Source organism: Pinus tabuliformis, chromosome 7 (genome assembly GCF_031772625.1).
Source record: "Pinus tabuliformis cultivar Carrire ecotype Pingquan chromosome 7, CPIR1, whole genome shotgun sequence".
NCBI lineage: Eukaryota > Viridiplantae > Streptophyta > Pinopsida > Pinales > Pinaceae > Pinus > Pinus tabuliformis.
This window is the reverse complement of record NC_142293.1, coordinates 930,044,290-930,055,176: the sequence shown is the minus strand read 5'-3', so window position 1 is coordinate 930,055,176 and position 10,887 is coordinate 930,044,290. Positions and strand designations below refer to the sequence as shown.

General features: G+C 35.0%; 1 pseudogene; it reads right to left on the bottom strand.

The window, feature by feature from the left end:
* Window positions 1–1,263: 1,263 nt before the first annotated feature.
* Window positions 1,264–2,172, bottom strand: LOC149250695 (O-fucosyltransferase 23 pseudogene; annotated as a pseudogene).
* Window positions 2,173–10,887: the final 8,715 nt, after the last annotated feature.

Genomic DNA, 10,887 nt, shown 5'->3' with positions numbered 1-10,887 from the left:
CTATAAGCTGAGATATAACATAAAATATATCAAAAATCCAGTAAATCTTGATTCTCAATTCTGTATGAAAACTTGAAAAAGTACTTATTGTAGAACAGAAAAATGAACAAAAGATAGGAGGAGGAATGCGGTTCCTTAGTATATACCTTTGTGGAAATGTGCATGTCCCAGTACCTGTCATCACAAAATCCATAAAGGAAGATTTGCATGAGTGCAATGCATTCTCCAATCTCACACAATTTCAAGCCTCAATTTGTATATCATGTTAACCCATGAAGGGAAGATTTTCGAAAATGTATAATGTCAAGCATATTAATCACAGTCAAATATCTTGAATCTAGCAGAACCGAAACGGTGCACAAAAAACAAAAACGTCTTTAATATTCATATAAACTGGAACAGTAAAATTTGTAGAAGACAGAGTGGGTATAAATGAAACTTAGTATGCATACCCTTAGCTTCTCATAACAAAATCAATAAAGAAAAAAATAATATGCAATATATCCATGCATAAATGAAAGTTATGTTGTATGCAGAAGAGCAGATTGCCTACAAATATAACTCTCTCTTAATACATCACACAGTTCCATCATTAAACCAAAAGGAAATATCCTGAACAATACAAGTTATCCATAACGAGTGTTTACATTTGAAGGTTGCATGCAGTTTTAAGACAGACAACAGGCAGGAAATGGGTCTATAATCATGTCACTTATCATGGTGGAACCTACAATTGGAAAATGTATATCAGTGGAGGATGTCTTTGCATTCAGATGAGCTCAACCAGGCATGGAAGTGGGTAGATGAATCATAAGCATGCAACTCAACTATCATCTAACACAATGTAAAGATGAGACTCAGCGGAAGGTATCCAAGAAGTTGACGCAGTGAAACAAAACAAGCAGACAACAAACTATGTAAAAGTGGATAAAACGTTTATCGTCACCACAGGGCCATAGGAGTCCATATAAACTGAGAAATTCAATGAAAAGAAAAACAGGGGGCAAAAAACAAACTTCGCATAAGGGCATATAGCTTACTTGGATCTTGAGTAGTCACAATTGCATTGCCAGCAAAGTCACAAGTACCAGGGGCCATGCCATTCTTCTTGTAGTAGCTGTCAAAAGCATAGCAAGCATGAAAAAAAACAGTATCTGGGTTACAGCACGTGCCACTTTGTTGCATTGTTGTACAGTCTGCACCTCCAAGACCGCAAGCATAGTCCAGAGCAACCTGCAAGCTTGAATCAGGGGTACCAGGCTTTTAGCTCAAATCCGACATGTTGGTTGCCCATCTTTTAGCTCCTCCTGCTCGGCCTTCAATGTTGTAAGCATAAGAAGCCACAGTTGAACCTTCACAATCCTGCGCCCTATCCATTCTCATGGTCCTCTGCAACACTATGAGACTCGAAAATGTAGAAAAGCTATTCCCCTCAAATGTATCAGCCTGCAGGCATACTTCATAATCAATTGCAGATTGAATGAGATAGGGATACTTTGAGTAGACATCCAGCACACCTAGTTTCTTCTTTTCGTAAGGGGCTAAGAAGTCACTCCATCCCTCTAACAGCACCCTGTCCTCTAAAAGATCGTCGGCAACAGCCAGATAAACAACAGAGGGCTTCTCCAGTCCAGGAATGTGAGCAACCCTCTTCATTGTTTCCTCCTTACTACTGCAAATTTTCAAGTCCTTGCCATTTCTAGCTCTGGACCTCATCTCAAGCTTCTTGCAATGGATCATCCAGTCTTTCTCAATTCTCATATGAACCGCCACATATTTGGGTTGAAATATGAATGGGCTCATTCTGATTTTATTCTGATCAATTCCAGTTCGAGAGCTTAAGCTCTTTAGCTTGGATACAACTCTGGAGACTTCGGCGGACAAATTATCAACAAGAACCAGGCATTCAAAGACTCTGGCATAATCAAGAACAGGCCAATGGTCGTGCCAAAGAAAAGGGTGTTTACCCTCCAATTTAATAACGGTATGCCGATCGCTTTGAGGGGTATTGCATTGTTCCAGCTGTGCCATATCCCTTTCCACTGTCCACCACCGCCCACTCCCCTTAGCCACAACGAAAACATCGGAAAAATTACGGGAATTGAGGCTGCTTATGCGAACGAAGTCGTTGCAGAGGGAATTGAAACGATGGAGTGAGAAGAGGCGATCGACCAGGTGTCAGCATGAGAAAAGCCTGAACAAATACTAATCAAATTGCCCAGTCCGCCAGGTGTCAGCGTGAGAATCAAAAGAACGACGAAAGTCCCTTTCAAAGGAAGGCCTATCGGCCTAATAAAAAAACAACTTACTTCTAATTGATGCACAATTGTATTTTGCATTGATATTGATACTTGAGAACCAGATTCACTTCCTCCTTCCTAATCTTTCAGGAAGCCATGGATGTATCAAAATATTAATCATGATAATAATGTTGTATATATGAAACATAGTATTTTTCCGTGTGTGGATTATTCATGATACTTCAATATAAAAAATTGTCTTGCATCACTTATAGAAAATTGTCCTACTTGATATTCAAAAACATCTTCATGGTTGCGAGTTTAATATTTTTTCATGTAACTAAAGTTGTTGAATAAAAATATGTGTTTAGGATGTGGAGTGTTATCATTGATCTTCAAGGGATGTGGATTGTTAAAGCTCCCCATGTGTCATTAAAAACGCAGAGCGCATGTAATTTGCCAACTGTTGTGCGATGTGAAACCTACGACTGAGTGTTAAACTTTGAATCAACAAACCATTCTAAGCCAATCCATCACATACAAATAAAAAATTAAAAAGCTGCGGACAATCTTGAGTTCACCGAATAATGCACATCACAGTTGGCATGAGGTCAAATCTAGGTGTCCAAGCATTCAGTGTCATTGTTAGGAAGTTGACGTGTTTTTTTAATTGTAGTTTTAGTTTTTAGTGTACCCATAAATGATATAATTATTTAAGTAAATTCAATTTTTGAAATTAAGATTTTAAATCTTAGAAAAAATAAATTAATTGATTATATTTTATGATATAATTATTTAAGTAAATTCAATTTTTGAAATTAATATTTTAAATTTTGAAAAAAGAAAATTAATTGATTGTATTATTGGAAAGTTCAAAGTAAAATATGTTTATATAAATTATTATAAAATTAAGTAATTTTGATAATAAGTTTTTTCGTTTTTTTGTCAATTGAGGTAATCTTGCAGTGCGGTTGTTATTTTCTCTACTCTGGTTCAAATTTTTGATATTGACATGATGAATTATAATGCCTTAATAAATATTGTTGTACTGACTTTGAGCATTGTGAACTCTTAAATGAGTATATCTATGGGTTAGCCTGGTACTAACAACCTCCTTCTAACTTTTGGCTGAGAGGGACAATGATTTCTTTCCTAAAAAATAAATAAATAAATAAAAATAAAAATAAAAAATTGCTTTGCTTAGATACTTTTTGGATAAAAGGTTAAAGTCAATCTAAGATAGTATTTGGTTTTATATACGAGATTAAGACTACATATTGTTAAAAGGTACATGACCCATTTAAAGATAACCATAACAATCATACAAATGCACAATCGCTAACAAACATTGTTGAGACCTTAAGTGTTGGTTCCCTCCAATGCCATGCATTTATTGCTAGAATTAGGCAATGAACTATTTAGCAAACACAAATTGATTTTGATGTTCATTTCTAACTATAAAACAAACTTAAGTATCCTCCTTTTAAGTTACTTGATGCACATCACAATGTTATACAGAGGATTTATTCGTTATCACACTAACATGAAGTCCCAATATATTGGCTTCCTTTAGTGCCATACTTTTTGTAGGTTTTAACCTTGTACAAAAATTACCTGCATATGAATTCTAAAAAGGTGAGAAACACAAAACAAATACACAAAGATTTCCCCTCGTTCCCAAAACTCGGACTAACAAATTGATTTTTCATTATTTTCCTTTCAATGTTACAATACATATATATACATGTTGAAGTATTCATAAACCCAATCCATTAACCTTGAATTAGAACATAATCATAATTCGCTTGACCAAGTCTACAAGATACCATAGGCATAAAACCATCATACCAAAAACCATGTGCAAAACGCATGCACGAAATCATAGGTAAGTACGCCGACCTAATATACTGTCCAAAAAAAATGTCTAGGGGCATTGCCCCGGACCTCGTAGTTGGAAAGGATGATTTTCTTTTATATCATCCTTCCCAACTGAATAAAGTGAAGGGATAAAGACTTTCTAGAGTAGAGTTTATATTATAACATTTAACTAAATTTCAAGGAAATTCAATAAAATAAATATATCCACTTAAAGAACCAAAAAATCGCGAGGTTATTTTTAGCTCAAAACAATTTTGAATAAAATAAAATAAAAAAATATCGGTCAACCAATAAAAAAATATAGTCCTCAAAATATTTTTACTCTGTTAAAGGTAAGTTGAAGATAATAGTGTTATTATTCTAAGTTTTAGACTTCTTTTTAGCATATTATTGTTTTTTATTATGATTTAAAATGTTTTTTTAAAGGTAGAAATATATTTAATATTCTAATAACTTAAGCATAAGTTTATTTGAATTATGAAAATTCACAATTCAAATTTATAGTTCCAACTAATCCCTATCAAATTTTAAATAAAATTAATTAAAAAAACAAAACAAAAACAAAAAATCAACCAAAATTTACAAAATTTAAATAATTACATTTTGAGCCAAATTTTAAGTAAACTCAACTAAAAATATATCCATAAAAAAAATAATTCCGAAATCAATTTATTAAATTACCACTTCACATCTACTTCAAAACAATTTCAAATAAAATAAAAAATAATACAATATTATTTTATTATACTCCTTTAAGCCTCTCACCTCTTCCAACATTGGTTGTCCTCCAACACTCGTAATTTTGTTTTTGTTATGCTTGTGGTAAGGCTTCAGCTGAAAAAATAAAACAATCTGTGAGCGTGGAGATAGATTTGAAGGTTTCTGCTCATAAACTGTGGGGTGCCTTTCGGGAAACTCAACCATATAAAAAATGTGTTATTTTCAAGGAGGCAAAAGACAAAATGTTTCCTGAAGAGTCAAAATTGAAAATACATATATATTGAAAATTGAGCCTTCAAGGCATTGAGAAGAAGAAAAGAAAGCCATATTGGATAAACTAAAACCATAAAAAGAGGAAATTGACTAGGAGGAGGGATCCAAATCTATGTTGTAACTTGAATAGGATCCTTGTTGTTGCTCAGTGAGTAGTTAGCAGTAGGAGGGGTGTCATGTTCTTCTTGATGAACTCTAGTTGATGAACTAGGTATGCCAAGTGCTAATTCAGATGTTCCATGGATAGGAGGAGGTCCTCTGGGTTTTAGTTCCTATCCAATAAGAATTTTCCCATCAAATACTTCATGTTCCAATAAAGATCCATTGTGTATATGTATTGATTGTATCATCCATTTATATGACCTGAATCAGGTACCTAATTGATCATATCAGCCAGAACCTCTGTATCTGAGAGAAGGCACCATTAATTAGCTATTTTCTTATTAGCTTATGAGAGTTTTACCTTGATAGGAGGTGGAGCAAGATCTTGAAATCATGACAACAAACCTTTAGCTCCGAGTTGAGCCTTTGCATGCCCCCAATTTCAATGCTCTGGATAATATGTTATCCCCCAACATACACAATCCTTGTAATGGGGAATTTTGGCTACACAAGGAGAGAGGTTGTTCCAATAGGTTAGGGGAGAGTTGTAGGAGATGAGACAAGGTTGGGAAGATGGTGAGGTGCCCACAAAAGGGTAGTCACAAATCGAGGTCCAATATAAATAGGAAATCTCAAGAGAGGGTTTGATAAGATATGAAATCGCAAAGAATGGAAGGGATTAGAAAGAAGCAACCCCATAGAAAATTGAGTGCCTTGAGATATTGAAAATCCAATAATATTGGACAAGAGATGAAATAGACATAAAAGAAACAAATCACAAAAACTTGACTATGGAGAGAGTCTAAATTGAACCAAATGAAATATAAGTTAAAAGAATTAAATTGAGAGGGAGGAAGGTTAGCTTACGAAGAGGAATGGCCAATCCACAGGTTAGAGAGCTATTCACTTCACTAGGACCGAAGTGCCATCTCAAAAATGCTAAACATTGCTTGGCCTAGAGGTGATGGTCAACTGCTAACTCAAATTGTCGCTCAATGCCAAGAATAGAAAATTCTAGAGCAACTAAATAGGGCTCATCGGTGAGTTGGCTTTCTCCACTAAGAATTCTAACAAGAGTGCTAAGAAATCCAAAGACCAATAATGATAAAGGAGTTGTAGAATTTCCTTTCCATGGCAAATGGGACTAGTTTGGTTCCAAGGTCTTACCTCCTCCATAAGAAATGTTGTCTAATTCCTATAGTCCGTAATTTAATCGAGACAAGCATCATGCATGGCCAGATAACTTGTTTCCTGATTTTGTTGCCATATGTGATGTGCATGGTGGCTATAATCTTGGTAGTTAAGTCTCTCACTAATGGCTCCTATGGTTGACGAGTCTCATGAGGTAAATAGAGTGGGTGATTAGGTGAGAGAATTTGCTACCAAGGTGAATATTCATGTTGAGGAGTGAAAGTGCAAGGGAGGTGTGCCATGTTTTGGGCATTGGACAGTGGCATAGGGACATCCCCCATGCCTCATTCCAAATTCATAATTAAACCATTAAGAAGTTGTGTTTCCACATCCCATGGCCTTGTGGTCAAATGGGACAAAAGCAACCCACCCCAAATTCTAACGTGTAAAACACCCCATATGGGACCTTTACCGAAATTTTTTAGCAAAATATACAAATATAAATTCAATTCCAATTATTAGGAAAAAATTCAATGATCATGAAAAAAAAAGAAAAGAGTTGGCATAAAGTCCTCTTAAATGTGTTATGGGTATAATAGGAACACCCAAACGTACGTTGGGTAACTCTCATTTTTTCATTGTTTATGACAAGGAGACTATCTTACTCACCAATGTGTTTTTTCCATACAATGAGCCCAATCCTCTAGAGGAGATCTTTGCCCCATAATGCAAAAAGGAATTAAAACATTGTTAAAATTAGAGGAGCAATAAGAAAATCTAAACAAGAAGTTCATGAACATCAATAAATGATTAAGAAATGATGCTATAAGAATTCAGTGAGTGACGAAGATTTTAATGTTCATGACTTTGTTTTGAAATGGGATAAGGCACATGAGATGAGACGAAAACATAAAAATTTCAACACTTTTGGCTTGGATCATTTCAAACTTTTTCAAAAATTGATCCTTCAACATATATTTTGTAATAATTAGAAGAGTTAGAAAAAAATATTTTGTAATCATTAGAAGAATAGCTAAAAAACCTCCTAGTGAATGGCTTTTTATAACCACCTTTTTGGTGATAACTGTAATTATGTTTATATTGCATAGATAAGTTTAACCTTTTCTTTTATTTTCTTAACTTTTATTAATCATAAATTTGTGATTGCAAAAAATTACTTAGAAGTGATTTTGCATAATTGTATGATTGTTTTTATATAGATTTATTAGTCCTGCCATCTGCCAATGGCATGGGACTATAGTAATCGATTTGTTAGCTTTTAGCATTTATTTAACCTGATTATCATGATGAATAACCACTTCCTATCATGAATACCCAAACTTTTTTAACATTATTCCATTTCATGTTCTTATTTGGCCTCTTCTCGAGGAAGGGAGGCGGAAAGCATAAGTTATATCATATTTTCACTTCACATTTGCAAATTTAGCTTCAAACTAATGCCAGCATTAAATCTCAAGCATTTTATGTTAATCAAAATATATTTAGTATAATTGAAAACCATAGTATAATAAAGAACCACCACCGTTGCATGTACGGCTGCCACCACCACTTCCTAACACGACTCTTAGGTGTCATACAATATTTTATTCTTATGTTTACATGACACCTCTTCTGTTCTTATGTTTATAATTGCTATCTGGTTGTATTCGTTCTAATGTTGTGGGTGATATCTGATCTTTGCTAAACTTACGCTCGAAAATGAATAATGATAGACTTCTCAGCCTCGGTTCTCAGCATGAGTTCATAGACTGCTCAGTGAGTTCAAAGCGCTTGTCCTTCAGTGAGAATGAAACAATAGAATGCAACAATGGGCACGCCCACATCTTTTTGGAAAGTATGCTGAAATGTCCAGTCTCTTCAAGGATCTTCAAGGATTTCTGTCAAGTATTTTGCATTTGCTCTTCAATTCTCCATAATCAATTTGTATCCCTGTAGTATCCACAACAATTTTAGCTTAATAAAGCCGAGGAATATGATGCTACAACAATTTTAGGTCAATTGTTTTGAGTAAAGCCCAGGAACATTGTCAACATTCAGACTTCAAAGCTGGTTTATGACTGAATAAGTATGAAAATGAATTTAACAACAGTAGCATTATTGTTTTTCTACAGAATTAAACAGAAGAACTTTAAACTAGGACCAGGTTTCTTCTCTATTTCGTTCATTCTACTTATGATTTTTGTGGACGATGCAAGGCCAAACTAGATGCCTGTCAAAGTCGCCTGCGGGAACCGAGCAACTTCTTCCATCTCTAGATGATGCAAGGCTAAACTGGATGTGAATAACGGAAATTGTTTATTGTGTATGTCTTGTACAGTGGAGCAAACGATAATATAATTAGCATAGTTTGGGGTCTAAATGTTGAACATCAGCCCCTATTTTTGTATTGCAAATCCACAAATACCAAACTTGCTCTTCAAGTCATGGACTTTGTAAGAGTAAACTCCCCCACCCGCACACAAGCCTCATTCTGTTGCCCCCTGGCCTAATTGGATGGAAGGAATCACCTGAAATGTTTTTATTTTTCCAAAAATCAAAGTATGTCCAGACTCAAACTCTTATAAACTGAAACAAACATTATGTTGGCTATCCATCTACTTGCGTTGTAGAATGCCCCTGTCAACACAAATATCATTCTGCCATTATCTATTCACCAAAATGCAATGCAGATAAAGTTAATAAGCCAAATATCCGTATGTCATTCTCTATCCACCAGAATGCATTGCAGACGTGATCAATGGGCCAAATGCAATGCAGAAAGTATACTGAATAATTTTAGCCAATTCAGTTAGCCCCAGTTATTACAGAACAACCTTATTGTTTCAGTACATAGCATCTTTATGCAACTAATTAGTCTGACAATGAGAATTTATTAGAAATTCAAAGATAAAACAAGTATACTAACCTCTGTATTGACCATAAATGGTACCAGTGCCACTACTCTAATAAGAGCACTCAGCCTAAGGTAATGTAGTATTTCATTATGTCTTTCTTGTCCATTAATTTCTCCTAGTTTCTGCATCCAGGCTGGGAGATGAAATGACACGGACCTAGATCTTCTCATTGCTTCGACCTTGCGACCTGAAGAGAGGCGGAGCCACGAAAAGATCTGGCTATGGAACGAAGAGATTGAGTTTCTTAGAGGGTTCATAGTATTCGACAGAGTATTCGAGAGCTTATGGATGAGTTCGCTGAAGTACAAGCAGAGCATTAGGAACAAGGCAACATGTTAGCTCTCTCCTAAACAAACGTGTAATGTTACTCAATGACCTCTGTCAAAATGCATGTCGAAATATTGTCGTAGATTGAATTCACTTTATTTAGTAAGCCTAGAATGCACTCTAGAATGCACTTTATTTAGTCGCATTCTTTACCATTTATGTTGACATCCTTTGTTCTTTTTTTTTCTTTTTTCTTTTGGCTCTAAAGCTTTGTCGGTCCCCATTTGAGCAGTAAGGCCATTGGAAGGCAATTTATTAGTTGCAAGGCATCGAAAAATATCTTCAGTAGTAACCTTGACGCTGCCTGTAGCAGCCTCTATCTCCTCCCCACACTATTTCAAGCCTAAAATTTGCCTTTTAATCCTTAACGCGGACCTTCGAAGGCCCTCCACAGCTCAATGCAGGCCTATTTGGCCTCTTCTTTCTGTTTCAGGGGTTCTTGATGGCTAGCTATTTCTAACGTCTAAGCTGATCAGAATGAGGGTGTTGTCTTAATCAGCAGAATGATCTGATTTACTTTAATAGGTTGCCTGACCCAGATTTAACCCACCTTGTATTTGCTGAAAGTGGTATGTGCTTGAGTTTCTTCTCTAGACAAATATCTTGTCTCATTAAAGGAGATTGACAGTATGCTTATCATTTTACATTACATACAAAGATGGACATCAACACAACTAGATATCAGATGGTTGGCTCAGTTGGCAGTGTTTATTGTTTCTGACATTGATCATTAGGTGGCATGTACTTTTTCTGCTCCAGTGCTTGCTGCAGGCTTTATCCATCTCTATGAGGTTTGATATTGATAGACGTATTAAATTAATGCATGGTATAAGTTTTATGATAGATTTTTTTGTCTTTTCCATGCTAATTATTTTCTTGAATTATATTAAGATAAATATAGAGGCCTATCCATTTTTCTCTTTAATTGAAGATGGATAATTGAGTCCTTATGTTGCATTTACATTAGATAATAGAACCAACAAAGATAATGGACGTTTGAAGAAATTTGATGAGTTTGACAACTTTGAATATGTAAATAGGTCCTCTTCTCAAATACTATTAGTAGTTTAATTTTCTTCCATAGAATTACAGAGGAGGTTTACAAACCCTCATCTGCAAGATCAAATTTATGTGGCTTTGGAAGGCAAGTATATGAGAAGCTTCAAGTTTTGTTGAAGTAAAAATATCATGTTGTAATAGATAATGTATGACAAAGATGGAAACAACAATAAAAATTATAAGGAAATTGTTGGCATTAGAAAGGCATGAGGAATTTGTTGGCATTAGAAAGGTGATGATGC